Source organism: Camelus bactrianus, chromosome 8, assembly GCF_048773025.1.
Source record: "Camelus bactrianus isolate YW-2024 breed Bactrian camel chromosome 8, ASM4877302v1, whole genome shotgun sequence".
Lineage (NCBI taxonomy): Eukaryota > Metazoa > Chordata > Mammalia > Artiodactyla > Camelidae > Camelus > Camelus bactrianus.
In genome coordinates, this window is record NC_133546.1 from 70,284,593 (window position 1) to 70,310,166 (window position 25,574).

General features: G+C 40.6%; 1 long non-coding RNA gene across 4 annotated transcripts; it reads right to left on the bottom strand.

Moving 5' to 3' along the window:
• On the bottom strand, positions 1–25,574 carry LOC105079136 (transport and Golgi organization protein 1 homolog). Of its 4 annotated transcripts, XR_836229.3 has the most exons (14): positions 25,324–25,574; positions 24,921–25,082; positions 23,424–23,489; positions 19,570–19,591; positions 17,929–18,017; positions 17,359–17,469; positions 12,775–12,864; positions 12,510–12,582; positions 8,947–9,082; positions 7,463–7,561; positions 6,700–6,760; positions 6,410–6,588; positions 6,191–6,285; positions 1–5,730 (listed from the first exon to the last, which is right to left on the bottom strand). It is a non-coding gene; the product is annotated as a transport and Golgi organization protein 1 homolog (long non-coding RNA). The 4 variants fall into 4 exon arrangements; XR_012508764.1 differs by having other exon boundaries at positions 1–6,285; XR_012508765.1 differs by lacking the exons at positions 1–5,730; positions 6,191–6,285 and having other exon boundaries at positions 6,321–6,588.

Consider the following 25,574-nt stretch of genomic DNA (forward strand, 5'->3'; position numbering starts at 1 on the left):
GTACAATCAGTTACAATGTGTCAAGTTTTAATAATATATTTTACTTAATCCAGTATGTCCAAAATTTCAACATTTAATCCATATAAAACATTTTTGGTGAAATAGTGTACTTTTAAATTACTAAGTTCATAAAGTCTGTATATTGTACCATTCCAGCACATCTAAATGCAGATACCAAGTATTCATTGGAAATACATAGTCTGTCTTTTGATCTCATCAAATTACTGTTTGAAAAGTAGATCCATATTATCCAAATTGTTCCAAACATAATTGAGAATTTTGTAATAACTGAACTGAATACTTTTTTTAACATTTAAATTGAACTTAATAAAAATTTTAAGCAAATTACCTATTCAGTTCCTTAGTGACACTACCACATTTCAAGTACTAGCAGGCACCATATTGTACCACCCAGGTCTAAACCATCTCCAGAATGCATCTCCCCTTCTCACATCACTAAAAAGCCTGAGATGAAGGCTTACCCATTGGTTATTTAGACTGTAACCACATTCTCCCTTCGACCACTTTGTCTTTAATCTCTTTCCAATTCACCCAAGCTCATCATCCTCATTGACTTCTGAACTCTTTTGGTCAAACACATATCTGATCACATCATTTCACTGCTTAAGGATTTTTCAGTGCCCACTGCTGACTGTAGAGAAGAGCCCAGTTTTCTTACCGTGGCCTGCTAGGCCCTCCTGACCTGGTCCCTGTCCTCCCTGGACGAGTCTCCATTCTCTAAGAGCATTATGTACAAACAACTCTCCACAAATTCACTTGTACTAATTTCTCCCAAACCTTACTCTTTATTAAGGGCCCAGATTAAATGCCATTTCCTATAAGAAGCCTTTCAGTAGCCCTTCTGCCAGACAATATTCATGTCCCCGTTCATATTTCAAATAAATTCTTTTCTATTGTATTATTTCCAGAGGTGAGTTGATCTGGCTCATGAACTAACCTGGGAGCTCAGAGCAGGGGTCAGCGAATTATCGCACATGGGCCGAATTGGGTGTTGTCCTGGTAAACGGAGTCTTACTGCACACAGCTATGCTCGTTCATGGACATGCTGTCTGTTGGTGTGTTTGTGCCCCAGGGGTACTGCTGAAGAGTTGCAGTAGAGACTGAAGGACCCACAGAGGCTAAAATGTTTATTACCTGGACTTTTCCAGGAAAAGTTTACCTACCTCTGTCCTGAGGATGAGGCCTGTCTTACGTATCTTCACTACCTAGGTCAGCACCAGGCTCATGGCAAGTTCTCATTAATGTATGTGGAATTGAACAGTAGGTGAATGGAACGAAACTGGATTGATAAAGTGAATGAAGTGAATGGAAGTTGATGATTTTGTCTGTACTTGAGAAGATTTTTGAGGCCAGAAAATCCTTTTTGCCATCTCCTTAGAATTCTTTATGGTATCTACCATATCGCCACTTTATAAGTGTTTGCTTGAATAAAGCAATTTTTGTTTTATCACTTTAATTCTTTTTCTAAAATACGATGTACCACCTACCATTTGTACTTTAATTTCTGTTTGATTTTACTTGTTTCCCAAGGACACAAAGTGATTAAATCCTTAGAAGCAGAGTGCCTGCAACACAGAGAATTGGCAGAAGCTGTGAATTCAAGTCTTGGCTTGATCTTTGGCTTAATTGGCTACTTTGAATAAGACACTTGACCTAACTTGTTAGTGTCATTTTCTGATTCTGTAGTGCAAATTACAACATCCCACCCTCAAGTTATTACTTGAAGTGTGTGTGACTACATTATGCAGCTTTGTAATGAGTATTATTAACATGAGATTTTCCTAAAATAAAAGAAGCTCTTCTTCCTCCACAGAGAATCAAGAAATAAGCGGTATATGTACCAACTTTACATATTATGTAGAGTCAGCCCCCATTATTAAAAGCTTCCTGTTTAGGGGAAGAAATTGTTGGCCATCAATACTAGTCATAATTCTGTACTAACACCAAGAGACCACTTGTCTGTCACTTCTAGTGTTTACACTTTAAAACTAGAATTCTGAAAGCAAATGTTGGAGATGGCTTCCACATTTGAGTCACACTTTTATGAGTGAAGAACTTGAAGGTGAGAGGTTAGAGAGCTTGTCGAAAGGTCTGGAGGCTTCATGACATGTGGTCAAAAGTTGGAGGGGCTGTCATTGGGAAGCTCCATTGCTAGGACTTCCCGTTTGATGGTGGCTAGAAGCATTATTCACACCCACACCCAGTTGTATAGTTTAAGTTTCTAGTTTGCTTTTTTTCACAGAATTCTTAGGCTAATGACAGATTTCACTTATTGAACATTATAGGTACCACTGATGTATTTTGTTTATATAACTCATTTCTTTTCCAAAGCAAATAACCCTGAGAGGTAGGTACTTTTATCTTCAATTTACAGATAGGGATACTGAACCTCAGAAAGACTAAATGCCCTGCACCCAGGTCACATACAAGTCGGTGGCAGAGCTGGGATTTGAACCCAGGTCTCAGGAGCTCATGGTCTTAACCACTACAGAAAATGTAATATTTTCTGAGATGAAAGAAATTAGGCTTTTGGGGGGAAAAACATGTCTGTACCATGCTTTGAAATATTCTACCTTTTTCCTTTAAAGGATTGTCCTAGAGCTAGAAGGGCCCTGAGAAATCACCTAACTTAACCCGAAGAGGTTGAACAGCTTGCCCACATGACCTCATTTAAGTTAGTGGTGAAGACAGTAACCTAGTCTCCTGGCTTTTAGGCCCATGCACATTCCCAGTTCACCTTTCTGGCTGGATGTAAACAAGTGTACACCCACTTGCTTTTATTTTAACATTCATTTTTAGAAAAGTATTTCTGCTGAAAGAAGAAAAAAGAAAAAAAAAAAAAAACAGTGCTCCCGATGCACACCAAAGGTGATTTATTCGTACCAGATCTGCAGGGACACCAGTACACACCGCATTGCTGCTGACAGTCTGGGCTCCTGTGAGCGGTGCTCTAGAGCTCCGTAAGCCTTAATTTCTTATCTGTAAATCGAGGAACCTGTTCTAGGTGAAATGTCAGGTCCTCTCTGGCCCATCGTTTATGATTTTAAGTGTGTGATTAGGAGGTGCCAGGGCCAACTACAGGAGACAGATTTTGGTTCAGTGTAAGAAGTTGTTTCAACCAAGCATGGCCTTCCTGCAGTGAATGGGGACTCCTTAAGGGATGAGGAATTTCCAAGTAGCAATGGACAGCGACTTGGTGGGAATGCTGTAAGATGTTATTCAGATATTAATAATTGGATGACAGTTATGATTAAGGTTATTTCTGTACTTCACACTCTATGAGAAATGAGGTCTGTTGAAATTTCCAGGCATAACCAGGCGATCTGACCCTGTGGTCCACAGAGTACTCCTTCAACAACTGGTGACTGAGTGCTGCTGAGGTTTGCAGGAGCCGTGCTCAAACTGGAGGAGACATAGAGATGTAGGACATGGCACCTGTCTTAAATGTCATAAACAAGGGGTCAGCAGATATTATGGCCCTCAGGCCAAGTCCCATCCATCATCTCTTTTCGTAAATAAAAGGTTATCAGAACACAGCCACACCCCTTCATTTTCATGTCATTTATGGCTACACTACTGCAGCAGAACTGAGTAGTGGCAACAAAGACCATATAACTCACAAAACCTATTTCATTCTTTATAGCAAAAGTTTGCCGACCCTTCTTGTAGACAAATGTGTACATCTTTAACTTCAATCCAGTGGCCTGAGTACACAATTGGAGGAGGCACACAGGCAGCACATATAATTACATCTTCTTGAAGAAGGATCAGAGAATTTTCAGAGGAATTAAACCATATAATCATGCCATCTTTGAGTGGGAAGAGACCTTAGTGGTTAGAACTGTCCTGATTTTCCAGCCATTCCTCTGCATATTTCCTCTACTGCGTCCCTGACACACCGACGTTTCTTTAAGAAGGAAAGCATACATGATCCCAGAGCAAAGTGGCAAAATTTTATAAAATTTAGCCTGCCAATTTATGCAGAAGGGAGAGAAATCCTTTGGGTTGGTGGGGGGAGCTTTGCATTCTCAAGGGGATTAAGAACCACCTCTCTTCAGGTCACTGAATTTCAGATGAAGCAAGCTCAGACTTTATTGGCCTATGCTGGTGCTATTGATCTGTAGGAAACCAGAGAATGAAGGCTTGGTGCCTGTCCTCCTTCCCATAAAGAAGGATGAGATCCCAGTGTCTGCGGTCATGCTTTAACCACCTGACAGGATGCACTCAAAGGTCCTTCATAGCCAGTTTAGGGAGACATGGAAGAATAACGTCCATCACTTTTACCCTAATATCACACAGGACCCTCCAGAGTGCTCTCCACACACACTCTCCACAGTAGGAATTCTCAAGATAAATGGTGTTGACTGATGCAGTGACTTCTGATAGAATTTATTGTCAGTCTGGAGAGGACTACAACAGTGTGATTAATGATTTGTTAAATATTCTGTTCACTTACATGTTTAAAGCCTTGATTCTCTATTTTTAAAATGCAATGTGAGATGGATACTATGACAATGGGAGAGGCTGAAAATTGGTCTGATAAAATCAGGAAGGTCTCCTGAGAGGAAAAAAATCCCTTTTTCTTTTCTTTTCTTTTGACATGATTTCAGACTTTCAGAAAATCACGAGAACAGCCCTCTAGAGTATACCACTGTTTTCCTATATTTTTGCAATTACAGTGCTGCAATAAAAAATCGTCTGCTTATGTATTTTTATTTCGTTGGAGACATGGGTTCAGGGTAATCTTGGTAAGTGGGATTGCTGAGTCAGAAGGTAAGTACACACATAATTTGGTTAAATATCGCCAAATTCCATTCTGAAGGATTGTACTAGCTGACATTCTGAGTGTCTGTGTCTCCACAGTCTCACCTACAGAGAATGTTGTACTTTTTAATTTTCAATCTGATAGGTGAGAAATGTACTCTTAATGTAGTTTTAATTTGCATATCATTTATTATAAGTGAAGGTAAATTTTTTTTCATAAGCTTAAAGGCCACTTTTATATCTTTTTCCGGTGTGTGTTATTGATATTTTTGGCCATTTTTCTATCTGGGATTTTTTTTTCCCTTCAAATTTTAAGAATTATTTATATATTGGAGATATTAGCCATTTATCTGTCATCCATGTTGCAGATATTTCTCCTGGCTTGTCAGGTACCTTTTCGTTTTGTTTATGGTATTTTTAAACATGCCTTTATTTTAAAAAATTATTGGCATATAATGAGATTTAAAACTAATTTGTTTTATCATATCTGGATTTGGAGTTCGTTTGAAGACCTCTTACTACGTCCAGGTGAAGGAGGAATTCACCCCTATTTTCTTCTAGAACTTGTATGGTTTCACTTTGCATTTGATCCCTGATCCATTTGGAACTTACGGCGGGAGGTATGGATCTAATTTTCTTTTTCCAGATGGTTCACCTTTGTCCCAGCGCCGTCTATCAAAAAAGTTTATCTTTGCTCCGTTTTTTCAAGATGTGCTCTTTCGTATACACCAAAGTTCCATATTTACTTGGGTCTATTTCTGAACTTCCTATTCTTTTTCACTGGTCTCTAAATATGTGCTAGTATGACACTCATTCAATGACAGAGGATTTTGAGTGTGTTTTCTTTCCTAGTAGGGCTAGTACCTGCTCGTAGTTTTTCATTTCTGTGTTTCCATGACTCTTGTTAATTTTTCCATGTGAGGTTCAGTGATAGCTTATCTATCTCTATAAAAGAAAACAAACTGATTTTTATTGGTATCATGCTAAATTCATAGTTTAACTTTAAGAATTAAACTTATAAATTGAGTGATGTCTTTATACAATTGAGTTGTCCCATCAAAAAGCAAGGAATGTCTTTCCATTTCTTCAAGCCTATTTTTGTGTCTTTAATGAGGAAGAGGGTGTCAATGCTCATTTCCTCAAGCACACAGAAACCAACCAAACCAACCTACCAAGAGGCTGCAGGGCAGCCCACAGTCCCTGGAGGGGCATGAGCTCCACTGTGCACAGGGGACAGAGCCCTGCTGGCTGGTGGCATGTGAAGAAAACAGCATCTTTTCAACCAGCTGAGAACCTGTTCTCTGCAGCGAGTGTATGGCATGGTGTCCAGGAAACCTAACAATTACCCATTCAGCGGCTTTTGCAGCAGAAATGAAGCAGCTGCTCGTCACAGTGTGCTCCTTACCTCTCAGTGGAGGATGCAACGTGCATGGTCCTCCTGAGATGGGTCCCTGCCTCGTATATTCCTCTGCCTGCCTCTGTCTGCAGATTTCTTCCAATCTTGAAGATGAGAGAAAGAATGGCTTCAGTAAGAGTTACATTATCAATTCCTCTACTAAACACAAAACAGCTTACCCTTAAAAATCTCAAAACACCCTTAAAAATGTATGTCAAAATTCTGTACCTTTGTTTCAAGTAGGCAACCTCCCATCTCATCTCTCTCATTGCCCTCTGATCCAGAGCCCAGAGCTGGGGGGAGGGGGGAGCACATCCACATTCAGTTGTGGCCGACTATGCACAAAGGGAAGGAAGGAAACACATCCTTACCCAGTTGTCTTGAGCCACCTCCTCAAGAATAGTGATCTGAAAAGTCAACACATCAAGAAACACCCCATGGTTAGGGATTCTCAGGGCCACAATAATTGTCTGCATCAGGTGCTAAGAACTCAGTGTGTCAGGAAAAAGGCAAGTTACCCAGTATTTGAAGCTGTCCTCTGTTTCCTGCATTTCCTGTTGCAATTCTTCAACTCTTCTCCTATTAGTTACAAATTGTTTCATCAGATAAAATACAATGCTGGGTATGATTTTAAATAACCTGCCCAAGTCCACATTATCCGAACTACACATTTATATGCATTATCTGACCGTATAAAACACATTTCATATTATTATAAAAGTACAGGAGGTTCAAAGCTATTGCTGCATTAATTCCTTCCTTAATTATTACTTAATGCCTGCCAAGTTCTGCATTGACATAATTTGCTTTCCCATTCTCAATATTTTCCTAATTTATCCTGTATGGAGTATCTTTCATCATAAAGCTTGATTCTTCTTTTCCTTACATCCTTATCCTATTTCTCAGGCTTACAACAAGTGGGTCTCTCCAACGGCATGGTCATATTTATTGATGTGATTGATGCTACACCAAACCACCTTCCTAAGGTTGGTAACACTTTATAGTATGTACAGAAACATCCTTGTGAACCATCCTTCCACATAGTCCGGCCAGCACTGGGGACCAGGAAATTCTTAGTAACTTAATATTTTTAAAGTTAAACCTTTAACTTAACATGTGTAAAACATAACATTTCCCCTCCTATGTGAAATATCTATACAAATGTCTTCTGAACACTGGTTTTGGTCTCTGTGTGATGTTGTGTCTAAACATTTTAGAAAAGTTAAAAAAATAATCCAACAGGGGTTTTCTAAGCCACAGGTATTGAGGGGCAGAACTCACTTGTACATTTGTATCTCTTCTTCAGCCAATTTCAACTTCTGCTCTACTGCTAATAGGTGCTTCTTTTCCACCAGCTCACATCCTTTCATGTCCAGCTTCCTGAGAGGGGAAAGAAACCCTGTGAAATTCTGCCATTTTTTTCTCCCAGAAATCTGAAGGGAAGAATTCAATGTTCCTTCTGCCCTTCCCCATAAATACACAGACTGACAAATACAAAGGAAAAAATTAAAGGCCCCACTAATAGATATGACAAAACTAAACTCAGGCCTCTGGCAAGTGTTTGGTATCTGAGCTTCCCTTCAGTCTCCATCCCTATTCATTTGTAGCTAAAGTAAACACACATTGAAAAGCCCACATGAAGTGCACACTGTGCCCACCCAGGCTCAGGCTCCTGTGACTGGGACAGCGTGAGCTCACTGTGTTTCAGTGTGGAAAACAGGGCCTGACCAAGTCATCACAACCAAACACATCAGGATGAAGCAGGTGTTCGTGATTTATTTGTGGAGAGCCCTGATTTTCAGTCAAAGCCTTGGCAAAACCTGATTCTTTAGGGGATATAAGAAAATGTTTGCTTTTTAATGTGGGTTGATGGGTGTGAAATCCTTGACCTCCCCCTGAGAATGACAGGAAACGCTGGACAAATTATAAAATCCATGATCAAAGGTACCAAATTGCTAACAAGCCAGGAAGGAACGTGAGGCCAAGATGGAGAAGAAGGAAGCCCAGGACTGAGGTCAGCCCGGCATTTAGGGCCACCTTCCCCAAGGGCCCTCCATTAGCTGCAAAGTACTGAGATGCAGAGCAGCCCAGCAGCTGGTGCCCCCACCCCTGATGCACGGGCACCACAATCAGATAACTAGAGCTCACAGTCCTTCAGCAAAGGTGATCCCTAGAAATGCCCACAGGCCTTAGCTGGGACCCATGAGGGTTAAGTGCCAGGAATAAAGGTGGACAGGAGACACACTGGCCTCAGGAGGGCTGAGCCTACGCTGAGTGATCTCCATTGCTAACTGGGTTAACAGGATGCAGCACTGCCAGCGCTCTGATCACCTGCCAGCAGTAAACCCACATCTTCTCTGCAGCAAGTTAACCTCACACTAGGCGTCAAATTCTATTTTCTACTCAATGTCTAGAGTTTAATTAAAAATGACAGATGCATGGCAGGTCATTACAATATGATGGGACTGAAACCTGAGGACAATGAAAATGGACCCAGTGGATCCAGATAATGAAGAGATCAAATCTAGTCCCAGTACCCATTCCAATCTCAAACTAATTACAAACAGGTACTCTGGTAACCAGTTACAGTGGAATGGAAGATGCAGATTACAGAAATCAAGGCAGGAAAGTAAACACAAATCTGTACTTACTGAATATGGTAATAAAAAATATGGTGGCATGTACTCTAAAGCATATTATAATATCTACGTGGTTCCACACATTCATTCACACGATTTATCATAATTAACACATGAACACCTTACTCTTCTGCATCCTTCTTTCTTTGTCCACAGATTCCATCCAAAAAGTCCACGTTCTTCTGCCTTAGGAATTTGGCTTCCTTGCTCACTTTCACAGACCCCGATGCAGCATGGCGGGCTTGCCTTTTCTTTTTACTTTCTGTAAAGCATGAAACAATTGTCTTTGTATGTGTACATCTGCACTCAAGAACTTGGTTGTGGTGGGGAGTAGAGAAAGGAGACAATGTTGAAGGCAGGAATCCATTATTTACCCTCCCAGTGCAAACTCATTTCTACTACAGACATGTCTCATTTTATTGCCCTTCATAGAACATGTATTTTTTACAAAAGCCTCGTGACAACCCTGAGTCCAGAAAGCCTATCAGTGACACTTTTTCCAACCTCATTTGCTCATTTCTAATCTCTGTGTCACTCTTGGTAAGTCTTAAAATATTTCAGTCTTTATCCTTACCCATTCCTTTAAGGCAAAGCCCAACCCAGAGGAAGTCCCTAACTCTCATTTATTCTATGAAACCAGAGAGAGATAAGGAGGCTACAAAAGAAATGTCTGAAGCTAGCAGATTTTGGTCCATGAAGTTTAAGGAACGATTCCATCTCCACTATAAATGTGCAAGCAAGAAGAACTAATCCAGCAGCTGCTGCAAGTTATCCAGGAGACCAAGCTAAGACAATTAACAAAGGTGGCTAGACTAAACAACAGGTTTTCAATGCAGAAAATCGGAAGAGGAGGCCATCCAGCACTTTCATAGCTGGAGAGAAGTCAGCACCTGGCATCAACGCTTCAGTGGACAGGCTGATTTTCTTGGTGGGGGCTAATGCAGCTGGTGACTGTCACCCAAAGCCAATGCTCATTTAACATTCTGAAAATCCTACATCCCGTAAGAATTATGCAGAATCTACTCTGTGCTCTATAAATGGAACAAAGTCTGGGTGACAGCGCATCTGTCTACAACACAGTTGACTGATGATTTTAGCCCACTGTTGAGACCTACTGCTCAGAAAAGGAAAACATTCTGTCAAAACAGTACTGCTCAGTGACTGTGCACCTAGTCACCCAAAAGCCCTGATGGAGATGTATGAGGTAAACACTATTTTCATGCTTGGTAACAACATCCATTCTGCAGCCTATGGATCCAGGAGTCATTCTGACTTTCAAGTCTTACTATGTAAGAAATACATTTTGTAAGGCTATAGCTGCCACCGATAGTGATACCACTGATGCCATGGTTTCAATAGCATTGGTTCACTCCATGACTTTGTGTCACATTTCTGTAATCTTGCAATATATCCCCATCTTTATCATTGTAAAGAAATAAAATATATTTGTTGGGGTAACCGGGGATCAGTGATCGTTCATGTGACTTTTGCAACTATTTTGGAGCCCCACAAACTGTTCCCAATAAGAGACATCAAACTTAACTGATAGACGTTGTGTGTGTTCTAACTGCTCCACAAACCATCTCTTCCCTCATTTCCCCCTTTCCCTTCAGGCCTCCCTATTCCCTGAGACAAAACAATGTTGAAATTAGGCCAATTAACAACCTTACATTGTACTCTAAGAGTTCAAATGAAAGAAGGTGTAGCATATCTCTCACTTTATGTTAAAAGCTAGAAATGATCAAGCTTAGTGAGGAAGGCATGTCCAAAGATGAGACAGGCAGAAAGCTGGGCCTGTTTCACCAAACAGATATCGAAACTGAGAAGGCAAAACAAAACAAAACAAAACAAAAACCTGAAGCAAATTAAAGTTTTACTCTAGTGAACACGAGAATGATAAAAGGAACAGCCTTAAAGCAGATCCAGAGAAAGTTTCAGTGGTCTGGATAGAAGATCAAGTCAGCCGTGACATTCCCCTAAGTCAAAGTCTAATCTGAAGAAGGCCCTAAATCTCTTCAGTTGTATGAAAACTGAGAGGGGAGGAAGCTGTGGAAGAAAAGTGTGAAGCTTACAGAGGTTGATTCATGAGATTTAAGTAAAGATGCCATCTCCATCACATAAAAGTGCAAGGCGAAGCAGAAAGTGTTGGTGCAGAAGCTGCAGAAAGTCATCCAGAAGGTATGGCTAAGATCATTAAGGGAGATGGCTACACTAAACACCAGGTTTTCATTACAGATGAAACAGCCTTACATTGGAAGAAGACACCTCCTAGAACTTTCACTGCTAGAAAGAAGTTAATGCTTGGCTTCAAAGCTTCAAAACAGGCTGACTCTCTTGGTAGGGATTAATGCACTTGGTCAGTTTAAGTTTTGAAGCCAATGCTCACTTACCATTCTGAAGATCCTAGGGCCCTTAAAAATTATGCTCAATCTACTCTGCCTCTGCTCTGTAAATGAAGCAACAAAGCCTGCGTGACAGCACAACTGTTTACAACACGGATGACTGAATATTTTAAGTCCACTGTTTAGACCTCCTGATCAGAAATAAACATTCTTTTCAAAATATTACTGCTCACTGACAACTCACCTGGTCACCCAAGAGCTCTAATGGAAATGATATGAACGCTGTTTTCATGGCTGCTAACACAGTATCCATTATGCAGCCCACAGCTCGAGCAGTAATTTTGACTTTTAAGTCTTAGTATTTAAAAAATAGATTCCGTAAGGCTATCGCTGCCATACATAGCAACTTCTCTGATGGATCTCAACAAAGCTAACTGAACTAATTCTCCATTTTAGATGCCACTTAAAAGAATATGAGTGGCATCAGGAGAGGGGAAAGTATCAACAGACAGGGAAATTTGCAACAGGCTGATTCCAATCCTCATGGATGACTTTGAGGGGTTCAAACTTCACAGTAGGAAGTAATTGCAGATGTGTGTAAATAACAAGAAACTAGAATTAGAAGTGAATCCTGAAGATTGACTGAACTGCTGAAATCTCATGATAAAACTTTCAGAAATGAGAAACTGCTTCTTAAGGATGAGCAAAGAAAGTGGTTTCCTGAGATGGAATCTACTCCTGGTGAAGAGGTGAAGACTGTTGAAATGGAAGAATGGAGTTGGAACAGCATATAAACTCAGCTGATAAAGCAGAAGCGGGGTTCAGAAGGGTTGACTACAATTGTGAATGAAGTTCTACTGGGTTTACCAAACAGCACTGCATGCTACAGGGCAATTGTTCACAAAAAGAAAAGTAAACTGATGCTGTGGCAAACTTCCTTTTGCCTTATTTTAAGAAATTGCTAGAAGAAAAGGAAAGAAATTGCTACAGCCAATCTATCCTTCAACAACTAGCACCCTGATCCGTCAGCGGCCCTCAACATCGATCCAAAACAGTCCACCAACAAAAAGATGATGATTCTCTGAGGCTCAGATGATGGTTAGTAGTTGTCAGCAGTAAAGTATTTTTTACTTACAGTATGTACTTTTTTTTAAACATAATGCAATTGCTTACCTTAATAGACTACAGAATACTGTAAACACACCTTTTATACTATATGCACTGGGAAACCAAAACAATTCATGAGACCCACTTTGTTGTGGTAGCCACTGTGGGGGTCCAGAACTAAGCCTGCAATACCTCCCTGGAAGGCTATACATGGGGTTTTCTTCCCAACAAGGAACATACCTTCCAGGCTGCATTCATGAGACATCAAGGCTTTGTGCTTTGAATCCTCAAATCCTGCACTCAGAATGCTTGACTGCAAGACAGATTTGAGAAAGCAAATTCAACAACACTATACACATGTGAATGTACTTAACACTAATACAATGTAGACTTGAAAATCGTTGTTGTGGAGAATTTTATGTCTTTTTAAAATAAGAAACTTAAAAAGGAATAATCATGTTCAGATCTCTGATTTATATAATCTTTAAAAGGTACATTTTGTTACCTGATCCGTCTCCTTCGCAAGCTGAGCATTTTTCTTCTGGACATGATGTTCTTCTTTCCTGACATGAACTCCATGAGGGGAGAATTGAACCTAAAACAAACAGTCTCACTGATGACTTAGTTCCCAACAACAAAAATCCTCAAGTAGATAACATAGAAATTTAACCTTCTAAGACATGACATACTTGTTCTTCATCAAAGCTAAGCTGTACAACAGAAACTCTGTAGCTAACAAAGGTAATTTACATCTGGAATTTCTGAGATGTTCATTTCAGTAACGCCTTTCAGGGCGGGGTGGTGGGGGGTAGTGCCAAGACAGCCATGCTCTTAGCTCACCCTCTCCCACAAATACACCAAGAGATACATCTACAGACCCACCCATTCGCTCTGAACCCCTGCTGAACTTTGGCAGAACATCTCTTACTTCAAAAGAAAAGATTCCTCACAAAATCTGGCAGGAGAAAAAAAAAATAGGAAGAAAGGAAATCAGTGCAGGACCTCTCCTGTGGGGAGGGAGCGGCAAAGGAGGAGACGTGCTCTTATTCCAGGACACGCCTTCTCCAACAGAGAGGTCAGCAGGGACAGAGGGGGCCTCTGAGGCTCAGAGTAGTGCACAGCAGCTGCTTCGCTGACAAAACTGACAGAAACCAGCACAGAGGGTCCCTGCGATCAATCCCCAGCTCTGCACACAAGCTGGCAGGGGTGGGCTGGGACTGGCTGCTGGAGCCCGGGTAGAGGGCTGGGGCTGACTGTGCAGAGGCAGTCTCAGGGGGCTGGGGTGTGCTGTGGGCTGTGGCTGGGGGTGTATACAGAACAGAATAGCCTGGGATCCCCACAAAAAAGCAACACTGCTGGTGCACATGGGGGTGAGGGGCACAACAGAGCCAGGCCATAGCCACTGTCTCCACAAGCCCATAGCAACACTGTTGATACATTCTCATGAGAGGAGAGGTGGGGCTCAGTCAAGCCATCATACTAGCTGGTGCAAGGCTCCTGGGTGGAGGTGGAGTGAAACCTGAGTTCATACCCAAGGGCCCTGCAACTTCACAGGTGAGACTGAGATTTCTTTGCAGCCCCATGAAGAGGGGGCGGATTTGGCTCATGGGTGCCTTTGTGAGCACGTGCCTCTAGGATGAGCAAGCAAGGAGCAGAGTTCTGGTGCACCACAGGGGCACAGGCAGCCTTTTCAGCAGATCTGCATAATGTATGCACACTTGGCACTAAGGATGGTGCTGACCCAGTGACACACCACGGATCCACATGTGTGATTGCACTATTACTGCGGCAGGTCCTACTGCCTGATGTTGGCAGATCTGCACTGCTAGCTCTGAGGGCACACATCTGTACAACAAACAAGCAACAAGTAGAGTTCTGGTACACCACAGGGACAGGTACAGTGTTTTCAGTGGACCTGTGTACCATACATAGACTAGGCGCTGGGGGTGGTGCTGACCTGGTAAATGCACCTCGGATCCACTACATAAGCAAGAGAAAGGATATAAATCACATGATCATCTCAATAGATGCAGAAAAAGCATGTGATAAAATGCAACACCTATTTATGATAAAAACTCTTAGCAAAGTGGGTATAAAGAGAACGTATCTCGATGTAATAAAAGCTATTTATGGCATCCCACAGCCGGCATAATACTCAACAGTGGAAAGCTGAAAGCCTTTCCACTAAAATCTGGAACAAGACAAGGATGCCAATTTTCACCATTTCTACTCAACATAGCCTTGGAAGTCCTAGCCACAGCAATCAGGCAAGAGAGAGAAGTAAAAAGGATCCTACTTGGAAGAGAAGAGGTAACATTGTCACTATTTGCAAATAACATGATACTATATATAGAAAACCCTAAAAGCACCACACAAAAACTACTAGAGCTGATAAAAGAATTCAGCTAGGTTGCAGGATAGAAGATTAACAGACAGAAGTCAGTTGCATTTCTTTACATTAACAATAAAAAATCAGAAAAAGAAAGTAAAGAAACAACCCCTTTTAAAATTTGCATCCAAAACAATAAAATACTTAGGAGTAAATCTGACCAAGGAGGTGAAAGACTTGTATGTGGAAAACCACGAAACATTGATTAAGAAAATTAAAGATGACTTAAAGAAATGGAAAGATATCCCATGCTCTTGGATTGGAAGAATCAATATTGTTAAAATGGCCATACTGCCCAAGGCAATCTACAGATTTAATGCAATCCCTATCAAATTACCCAGGATATTTTTCACAGAACTAGAATAAATAATCCTAAAATTTATATGGAATCACAAAAGACCCAGAATTGCCAAAGCAATACTGAAGAAAAGGAACAAAGATAGAGGAATAACCCTCCCAGACTTCAGATAATCCTATAGAGATACAGTAATCAGAACAGTGTGGTAATGGCACAAAAACAGACATGTGGATCAATAAGACAGAACAGAGAACCCAGAAATAAACCCACAGACATACAGTCAATTAATCTTTGACAAAGGAGGAAAGAATATACAATGGAGAAGAGACAGTATCTTCAGTAAGTGGTGCTGGGAAAACTGAGTAGCAGCCTGTAAATTAATGAAGTCAGAACACTCCCTCACACCATACACAAAAATAAAGTCAAAATGGCTTATAGATTTAAATATAAGACAAGACACTATAAACCTCCTAGAAGGAAACACAGGCAAAACATCCTCTGACATAAATCTTAGCAATGTTCTCCTAGGGCAGTCTACCCAGGCAATAGAAATAAAAGCAAAAATTAACAAATGGGACTTAATTGAACTTAGAAGCTTTTGACAGCAAAGGAAACTAAACAAAATAATAAGACAACTTATGCAATTGGAGAAAGTATTTGCAAATGATGTGACTGACAAAGGTTTAATTTCCAGAATATATAAACAGCACATATAAGTTAATAACAAAAAAACAAATGACCCAATCCAAAAATGGGCAGAAGACCTAAACAAGCAGTTCTCCAATGAAGACATGCAAATTTCCGATAGGCACATGAAAAAATGCTCAATATTGCTAATTATAAGAGAAATGCAAATCAAAACCACAATGACGTATCACCTCACACTAGTCAGAATGGCCATCATTCAAAAGTTCACAAACAATAAATGCTGGAGAGGCTGTGGAAAGAAGGGAACCCTCCTACACTGGTGGTGGGAATGTAGTTTGGTGTTGCCATTATGGAAAACAGTATGGAGAGTCCTCAAAAAACTGAAAATAAACTTACCATATGATCCAGCAATCCCACACCTGGGCATATATCCAGAGGGAACACTAATTCTAAAACATATATGCACCCCAACATTCATAGCAGCACTATTTACAATAGCAAAGACATGGAAACAACCTAAATGTCCATTGACAGATGACTGGATAAAGAAGTTGTGGTATATTTATACAATGGAATACTACACAGCCAACAAAAATAATAAAATAATGCCCTTTGCAGCAACATGGATGGACCTGGAGATTGTCATACTAAGGGAAGTTAAGTCAGAAAGCAAAAGAAAAATACTGTATGATATCACTTATAAGTGGAATTTAAAAAAGGAAAAAGAAGACACTAGGGAACTTATCTACAAAACAGAAACAGACTTGCAGACATAGTAGACAATCTTATGGTTACCGGGGTGGGGAGGAGTGAGTGGGAAGGGATAAATTTGCAAGTTAGAGATTTGCAAATATTAACTACTATATATAAAAATAGATTAAAAAAACAAATTTCTTGTGTATAGCACAGGGAACTATATTCAATATCTTGTAATAATATTTAATAAAAAAACAAGAAAATGAATATATGTGTATATTCATGAATATACATATATATATGTATGACTCGGACGTTATGCTGTATACCAGAAATTGACACATTGTAAATGACTATTCTTCAATTAAAAAAAAAGAAATAACACCTTTACAAATTCTCTGTAGATTTTTCTTTTCCACTATGTGCATGTAGGATGGAAACATAACATGTACTAGGATTTCAAAAGAAACCACTGGGCCATATGCTAAAAAGAAATGTCTAGTTGATACATCTCATACTTTGTGTCATTAAAGCAGCTGATCTAGTTTGGGCCAAAGAGAAAAAAACACATGGAAGTTGTAAGAAGGTATAAATAGTTCATGGGAAGTTGAATTTCCTGCTTTCAAGACAATGGATTAGTCAACTGAGTGACAAGGCTAAAACAAAGAAGGTCTGAAATCTTTCAAGCCATACAGCTTAAATGAATGAATTTTCCTAGTGAAAGATACATACTGTGCCCAGATTCACTGTGAAAATTCTCTGCTCTCATTAAGAGGGATAGGACCATCCAACATGGCTTGAAACCTATAGGATTCTCTTCTACAGTTTCTCACTTCTATTTTTCTTAAAGGGTAGTGCTAAATGATATAAAAATTACCCAGGTTCGTGAATAAAATTATTCCTAGGCCCTTAAATTAAAAAAAAAAAAAAAAAGAAATGTTATTGTGGTATTAATACTTGAAATGAGCAGCATGGAAGAATGCAGGGTCCAATTCACCCAAAGCACAAAAAAGCCTCAGAAGCCAAATGACAGTAACACTGAGTGGCAAAATTCTCACCAAGTTCCGATTCTTGACACTCTGATCTCTCTTAGATCGTAGTTCAGTATGTATTTCTCAAATGACATCATCAAGGATTTCATTCATCTTCTCAAGTGTTTTGATATCATCCTACAAGAAAACACAGAGGTCAGTAATAGCCACTCATTACTTTACTTCTGTTTTTGTGGTGTGTAATCTCGGAAAAAGAAGGGTTTTTTTTTTTTTTAACCTGAAATCTGTGTACTTCATTGGAGAGAATCTTATTTTTCCCTCATGGCTTCTTTAGTACATTTCTTTATTTCATTGATCTATACAATTATGTAAGAATGGATTCAGAATTCAAAACCATTAATTATAGCAAAACCTATCTCCTGTGGGTGAGTCCTTACAGAAATAAAGAAAACGGTACTTTACATGGGTATGATGTTTGCTTTGAATGGGCTGTTACAGAATATAATGAATGGAACACCAGGATGAAAGAAAGAAGAGACAGTGAAGTAAGAAGAGACAGTGAAGTAAATGAGCTAGAAGGAGGCAGACGTCCTTCAAGGGGAAGCCATGAGAATGAGAATGAAGGGATGACTATACCTTCTGTGTGCACCTGGATATTTCTTCTACAAGTTCTGAGTTTTTCTTCATGCAATGCTTGATCGCCTCAGAAATCCGGTGTAAATTAACTAAAAAGAGATAAAAACAATCTCTAATATTATCACCAAAACAAATAAAATTGGATTACCCCAATCAAAAGCAAAGCCACATTATCCTGGTACTATGAGCAAAAATATCCTTTCAGCATTACTGTGATCCCTGAAGAAGGCAAATTTAGTTAGTAGCAATTTAAATGTAAAAAACAAATGCAAAGACAAGACCTCTATTTTTCAATGAGATTCCTATTCAATCTTTCTTCAAAGATGCGGAAACACAATACAATGTCTCCACCTAATATCACATCATTAAGGAACATACAGCTTAGAAAATGTCAACAGTTCAAATAGCACCTCCATCAATAGATACAAAAGAGAAAAAAATCAAGCATCCTATGTACTTAAATGTTGTCCTCCTGTTATCAAATAAAAGAAGTAGATTGTTGCAATTGCTTTAAAAAAGCAAAAGAAAAAAAGAAATTTCCTGACTTCTTTTGGATTTTTCCCACTTCCACCCAAAGTTTATTTACGCAGAGAAATCCTTCTAATGTCACTTGATTGTTTACTCAAAAACCTCCAATGTCTTCCTGCTGCCCAGAAAACCTCCTTTCATAAGAACCAGGGTGGGTGGCTTGGAAGGACACAGCCCTTGGAATCACACACCCTTGGGTACAACCTTGGCTTTACCACTTACTTGCTGAGAACACGAACACCTCACAATCTGAGTCACAAGAGTCATCAGCCCCAGAAACGAAGGTTCTCACGCACCGTGCAGGTAAACACACGCCTTACAGGTGGGTAACACCACGGAAAGCCCTGAGAGCAGGGCCCAGGAAGCCAGAACCTCCTGCCAGGCATTGAATTATATTGTCTGACCCCAAAGTACAGACTTACCCTCTATCTTAACAACGTGACATCTCTGCTGCCCTGAGGTCACACCTCTCTATCCCCTACACTGAGGTTGCACTTCACCACAAGAAACACCCACATTCGAGGACCTAATAAATGTGTGCCAGACGGCTGTCCTGCCTCCCCACACACAGCTCCACATACCCGTCACAGCCTGGGGAAGCCTGCACAGACCTCATTATCCCCATTTTACATCCTTTCATTTCCGCTCATTCGTTAGCGACATTCAGGCTCCTTCCACTGAGGACTCAACGCATAGTTGAAGCCTCTGCTGTGACGCAGACTTTGACTGGCATTATCTGTCTTCATCTCTAAGCCTTAAGCTTGATAACCTCAGACAGTGTCGTAACCTTTACACTTCCCTGTGAGCCAGGTCAGGCCAAAGTACTCCCCTCAAACTTCAGACTCACCAGATTCCTTAACTTTTCTAAATGAATTAAACACACCTACATCTTCCTACCAATGTGACCTGTTCCCTCTCCTGGGCTCCTGTCTCAACAGGTGGTGACTCAATCCTAAAATGCTGTCATTTAGGCCGCAAACCAGGAATAGTAAAATTGTGAAGAGGCGAATTAGACCTGAGAAGTCAACGTATTTACTTCCAGTCAAATTAGAACCCACAGAAACACCTGTACTGAGAAACTATTACGAAGAAAACAGAAGCCTGAAATCTTACCTTGATATATTCGATGCTTTACCTAGAACAGAGAGAAAGAAAATTAAATTAGATGTAAAAGCATGTTATTTTGCATAAACTTACAGTTCCTAACAAGCCAAACTGTGATCCAGTGGCAGTATACAAATGATGCAGCCCAGCATAATTAATTTATAGAATATTTAAAAGTAAAAAATAATAATTTCCTATTCACAGTTGGTGATATTTCCAAACCCATTTTTGAGTGAGAATCAAGGTAAATATCTTATTTTGGAACAAAAGCTCTGTTTACAGTCGTCTAAATGAGCACGTCTATTTAACTTTAATCCTGGAAATGGCAGATATTTTAATTACTATCCTACTGCACCATTTACCTGGCATTGTATTTTGTCAACTCCAGCAGCCATAATGACCCAGAACCAAGGACCGTTTTCGAAGCCTCTCAGGAAACAGGAGCAAAGGCAAAATCTTTGGACTAAGCTATGCCCCTTTCACGCACCAGGAGCACCTTAGAGAACTTCTACTCAGTGTTAACTATTGGCTGAACCGTCAAATGGTTCCAACAAGCCAGGTCCTACGATCTTTCCCAGACGACTTGTGACAAAGGTTGCCAAGTCAGAGGTGGAGTGGAGACTGGCTAGAGAAGATGCACAAGCAGCAACAGTAATGGCAGCCGACATTTACGAAAAGGGTGAAAAGAGCTCCCACGTGTGACTCAGCCCTGAAGACAGCACTGGGGGACAGCTCAATAAAATCCAGGCAAGGCCCCTGTCAAACACCGTGTCTTGGCCCCTGATACCTAGTTCCCAAATCAAAGGTTATAAATGGCGATCAGATGCTGAGTTTGGCCTGAAAAACTTGCCAAGATATCAGAATATCATGCAGTAGTCAAACAGCACCTACAATAATGCTATCGCAGGAAAAGCATGGGGAAAGGGGAAAGGGGAAAGCCAAGGACATCCCTTTAAAGTCACACCTTGCTCAGCAGTGAGCACCTTCTGTCCTTCTGTCCGATGGCATCTCACCCACAGGCAGAGACGAGTGGGAGGAGCAACAGGCATGTGACCCAGAGGAAGGACTGAGGGGCAAAAGCACGTGCTGAGGCTGCGGGGCAAAATCAGGACACAGACAAGAGTCCCTTGAAAATCAGGACAGAGGGCTGTTCCAAATGCGGGAAGCAGAGTGGGGACATGAGCTGATTTCCCTTCTCCCTCTCCAACCTCCTTTGCACCCTGTGATGTTCTTTCTTCACAGGGCATCTCATGGCCAGTGAGGGATAAAACACGCCACAGAAATCCAGGAGAAAGACCTTTGATTTGAATTAATTTTCCAATCCATATGCATGAAGAAATTTCACTTACAATGATAGGTCTGTTACAATTAATAAGTCAGGGGATCTGTTCTCAATTTTAGAACTTTGCACTCCAAACTCTGGCACTTAGACCAGTTAATTTAAGTCATCTGCAAAGCTTGTTTATACAGAATAATTTCTTCCCAACAACATTAGATAACTGAGGCATCTCTCAAATATGCTCTTGTCCTGCTCTCTCCTAAGGTAACATATTAAAAGACCCTAAAATAGAAACCATGTCCAAGGGTGCCTGGAACATGAATGTGCTTAGAAATGAGAGGATGTGGCAGAGTGAACAGAGGATGCTTTTTGCCAGGACCATTTCACTCGACTACAGTGAGTTACATATATCAATTAACCGTGCCCTAGTGTTGGTCTTAATCTAATCATGTCTTCAAATTTCATCTTGGTCTGTTAATAAAAGACTGCTGCACGTGTTTGGAGAGTAAAATGCTTTTCCAGAGAAGAAGGTATTATATGAGCACAACAGGATATAACCAAATCAGCTAGTTTTGTAAACAGAAATGCATTAGAAAAAATTTTAAAATTACCTTGTCCCCTTTAGATAAGGATGTTTCTTTTTTCTATTTTATGATATTTTCATGCAACGTTTTTTTATTCATTCTTAATGTAAATAGAAGGACATACCTTTTTAGCTACACTGTATAGAAACTCATGGTTTCTGCTTTTTCCATTTGACACTAACATTGTGCATTTTTTTCATTTTTCAATTTTATTAGGTAGAATTATTACAATTTCACTGCACATATACAAAATATTGCATGTAAAAACATATGTACAATATACTGCACGTATTTTTAATTTACATATTTTACTATTCTTTGTTTCTAAGAATAGTTTAGAGCTTAAGCTTTTTAAACTTACGCAGTTATCACAGGAATAAAGCCTACCACAAAATAAGAATCAACAGAATGCAGTCATCCAACCATAAAACAGTCAAATGTACTTACACTTATTCAAGAACATTGTCCATTTCTTGAAATGTCTTTGCACCATATGAATTTTAAAAGCTGCCTAATATCACACCGTATGGATGCACAGTAATTTAACAATTCTCTTACCAGGCATCATTTAGGCTGTTACTGTATTTTCCCTTCTCAAACATCTTTTTTTTAATTTGTTCTATTTATTGAATTTTTAATGTTCTCTATTCCTTTCATATAACCCAGAAGAGCCTAATGTTTGACATTTCTCTTACTTTTTTGAAAAATAAAAAGCCAATGAAATTGCCTTTTTCATATTGATCATCAATGGTTTCTATCTCCTTTGAGTCACTAATCCTAAAAAGAAACAAGCCTCATTTTCATTATTGGTTTATTTTTATAAACTCAGAGTTTTCATTTTCAGGAAAAAAAAAAAAAAACTGGGGAGAGCTTCCAGTTTTTTCTTGCACCCCAAATTTTGGTCATCATTGCTTCTGGATTTCAATTATTGATGTTTCTTTGTTAAAAATAAGAATTAATATTCCTGTTTTTTTTTCTAAAATTTTGTGCATATATCATTGTACACACCTGGCCTAAGCTCCATTTTATCCTGGCCACACTTTACCTCACCCTTTTAAATGAAAGATTCTGCTTAGGAGAAATTTTTTCCTCTCCTTTTCCAGTCTCATCCAGCCCAGTTTTCTTGCTTTAGAACCTCTCATTCACTTCCTAATTTAGGCAACTCCCCCCACCTCCAGCATATTCTAAAAGCACAGTATCTTGGGCGTTAAAAGGAATTAGTCAATATATTTAACTTGACTTAGTGGCCTCACAGTTTTAGTCTCTTTGGCTTAAGGAAGGAGACAAAAGGCTTATTACTTATTCAACTCTACAGACCTTTACAAAGCCAAGCACTGACGGACACTGGGGATTCAGAAATGAACAAAATGTGGTTCCTGTCTTCAGGAAGCTCATAATCTACTGGGTGGAAAGATAAATAAACAAATACCAAATATGTAGACAAGATTACTTCCATGAGAGGGAGATATTACGGGAGCATATAACCCAGGCTGGGGGCGTTCTTAAGAAGAGGATGCCTGACCTGGGCCCTGAAGGACAGAGCCCCAGAAATCCTCAAACTCTAGAAAGAGTCTCTGCCTTCTCACACATCTTTAAATGCATGTCTGGTTATTTCATTAGGGGTATGAGAAGTGGAATCACATTGAATTAAAGGAAATCAACATTTTTAAGGTTTCACATATTCTTAAATTATATCTAAGAATCATGAGAAGTCACAAGTCCTTAACAGTATAAGAAAGTGCCTATCAAAGGTTGAGATCTTTGACTTCCTTTTCATAGAAAAGAACTAGGTCTTAAAGTTTTCTTAGTGAGATTATAGTCATCATACTGAGTTTTTATTTTAAAAGTTTAAAATATTTTCTAAGGTTATTTCAATGTCAAACATCAATTTGCATTCATGTTAATAATCTGGAAGAAAACAAATGCAAGGTGCAGGGACTATCAAAGCCCTTGGGTATTTATGATTCAGGGACAGCTATCGAGTACCATAATATACTCACAGCAAGGATCGTCTTCCAGAGGTAAATGGCCAGGATAGCAATCCCCAGGTAGGCAGCAAGGAGAGACTGCAAAGGAAACCATAAAAGTCAGGGCCAGAATGAAGGTGGTCAGGCATACCAAGTAGGTGAAATCAAAATCATGTTAACATAATTTAAATTAACTAATAAAATGTCTCAACGAAATTTAAAATATAACTGTCACAAAGATTCATCTTTCAGAATAAGCCACTGTCCAACAGGTAACCACAACCCTCACATATCCCCAGTGGGTCCCACTGTTTCCAAAAAGGTGGGAACTTGGCAACCTCGTGTTTGGTTAGTGGCTTGTAGGGTTGTTAGACACTGTGACTGTGGGTGTCTTTAAGTAAAGCTCCATTTCCAGTTGACCTGAGACACTACTGGGTCTTGTCTGTAATGCTGTGCTGAAATCTATCACAATTATATTGGAATTACCATGTCAGTAATAATTAAGCAGAGAATATCCTTAAGACCAAATAACTAAAACCATTGATTTTTAAATTTTTTTTCTTTCACCATTGATTTCCATTCTGAACCAGGGCACACAATGTCAGATTTCTGAAATGCGTAAACGATTTGCATATAAGAGGAATCCTGCATATCATATGATTAAAACTATGGGAATAAAAGCCAGTTAAAAACAAAATTCCAAACACTCACCAGCAAGAATTCATCTTTAGGTGTTAGCAACATAATGGAGTGCAAAGCTATCTTTGTCTCTTTCCTTATCCTACAACCAGTAAAAGCATCAGCAATGCAACTAAGTTGCCTTTGCCCAGCACACCAGGATACCGGAGAAGCTCGCACTTCCGTGCAACTAAAGGTGGGTGGACTGCAACTCAGAGTAGGCAGAAGTGAAGGCACAGGGGGAGGCGGTGCATGCTAGCCCAGCTATCCAGCCCTGGTGGCTAAGCCTGCATCCCAGAGAACCCAGTAGCAACAGGGGAGGTGGCCACACGACTGCAGCCTTGCAGAAGAAACAGTGCCCACAGCCACAGGTAACTGTGAGGCCATGGAGCCCGGGACCCTGGCCCTCCAGCTGCTGAGACAACCCTGGCCCCCCACCCACAGTGGCAGATTGAGCCCAAGAACCTGACATCACTGGACACAGCAGAGGTGGTCTCAGGGCCCCGACTCCCTGACACCCTCCCCCCTCCCCTTGGGGTGGCAGAGCCTCCAACTCGGGAGATCTCAGACAGGAGGGAAGTTTGTAAGCACTTTATGATAGCAACAGAAACAGACTCACAGGCACAGAAAAGAAACATGGTTACCAGGGGGTAAAGGGGGTGGGAAGGGATAAATTGGGAATTCAAAGTTTGCATCTCTTGGGGAGTGATGGAAATGTTAGCTTTATTGATTGTGGTGTTGGTTTCATGGGTGTGTGCATCTATCAACATTCATCAAATTGTAAAAAAAAAAAAAAAAAAAAAAAAAAGGAAGAAAGCATGCCATGAACTGGAGGGCGTGCTCCCTTTTTACCTCGGGTTCCGGTTCCACTGACCAGACGTGGAAAGCGGGTCCCCAGCTCATTGTCCCGGAAGGTCCTGGTATTTATGTAGCATTTAGTGCATTCACACCCCCGCTCAAGGCAGCTCCGTGTTCTCTCAATTTGCGTTGGGATTTTTTTCCCCAGAGACAAATCTGTAAAGAAACAAGGAAACAAACCACTGCATCTAAGATTTAGCGTCGTCAAGGTTCCAACCAACGGATACTTAATTTCATCAGTAAGCTCTCTGCAAACTGTCTTCCTGAAAATGAAGGCTAAAGCAGCGGCAACAGCCTAGAAAGCCCGAGGGTCTGTGCCGCTCACTACCAGGTCCCGGAGAAACCTCACAGGTCCCCCGACTCAGCACTCAGCCCCAGGAAGCAGCTTCAGACTCACCACAGTTGGTCCAAAGCCTCCGGAGTCTCGCCGCCAGGCTCCGCAGTTTCCCGCCAGGCGCGGCTGTTTCCCGCCACGCGCAGCAACGCCCGGCAGAGGGCTCCCACGCCCGGCGGTTGGGACCAACGGCGCCTCCTCCGGGCAGGGAGGGCCTGGGTTCCAGCCCCGTTTCCGCGGGGAGAGCCCCCGCTGCGTGTCCATCACTTCTGGTGCGCAGCGGGTGCTCCGCGCCAGCCCAGCCTTTCCCCCTG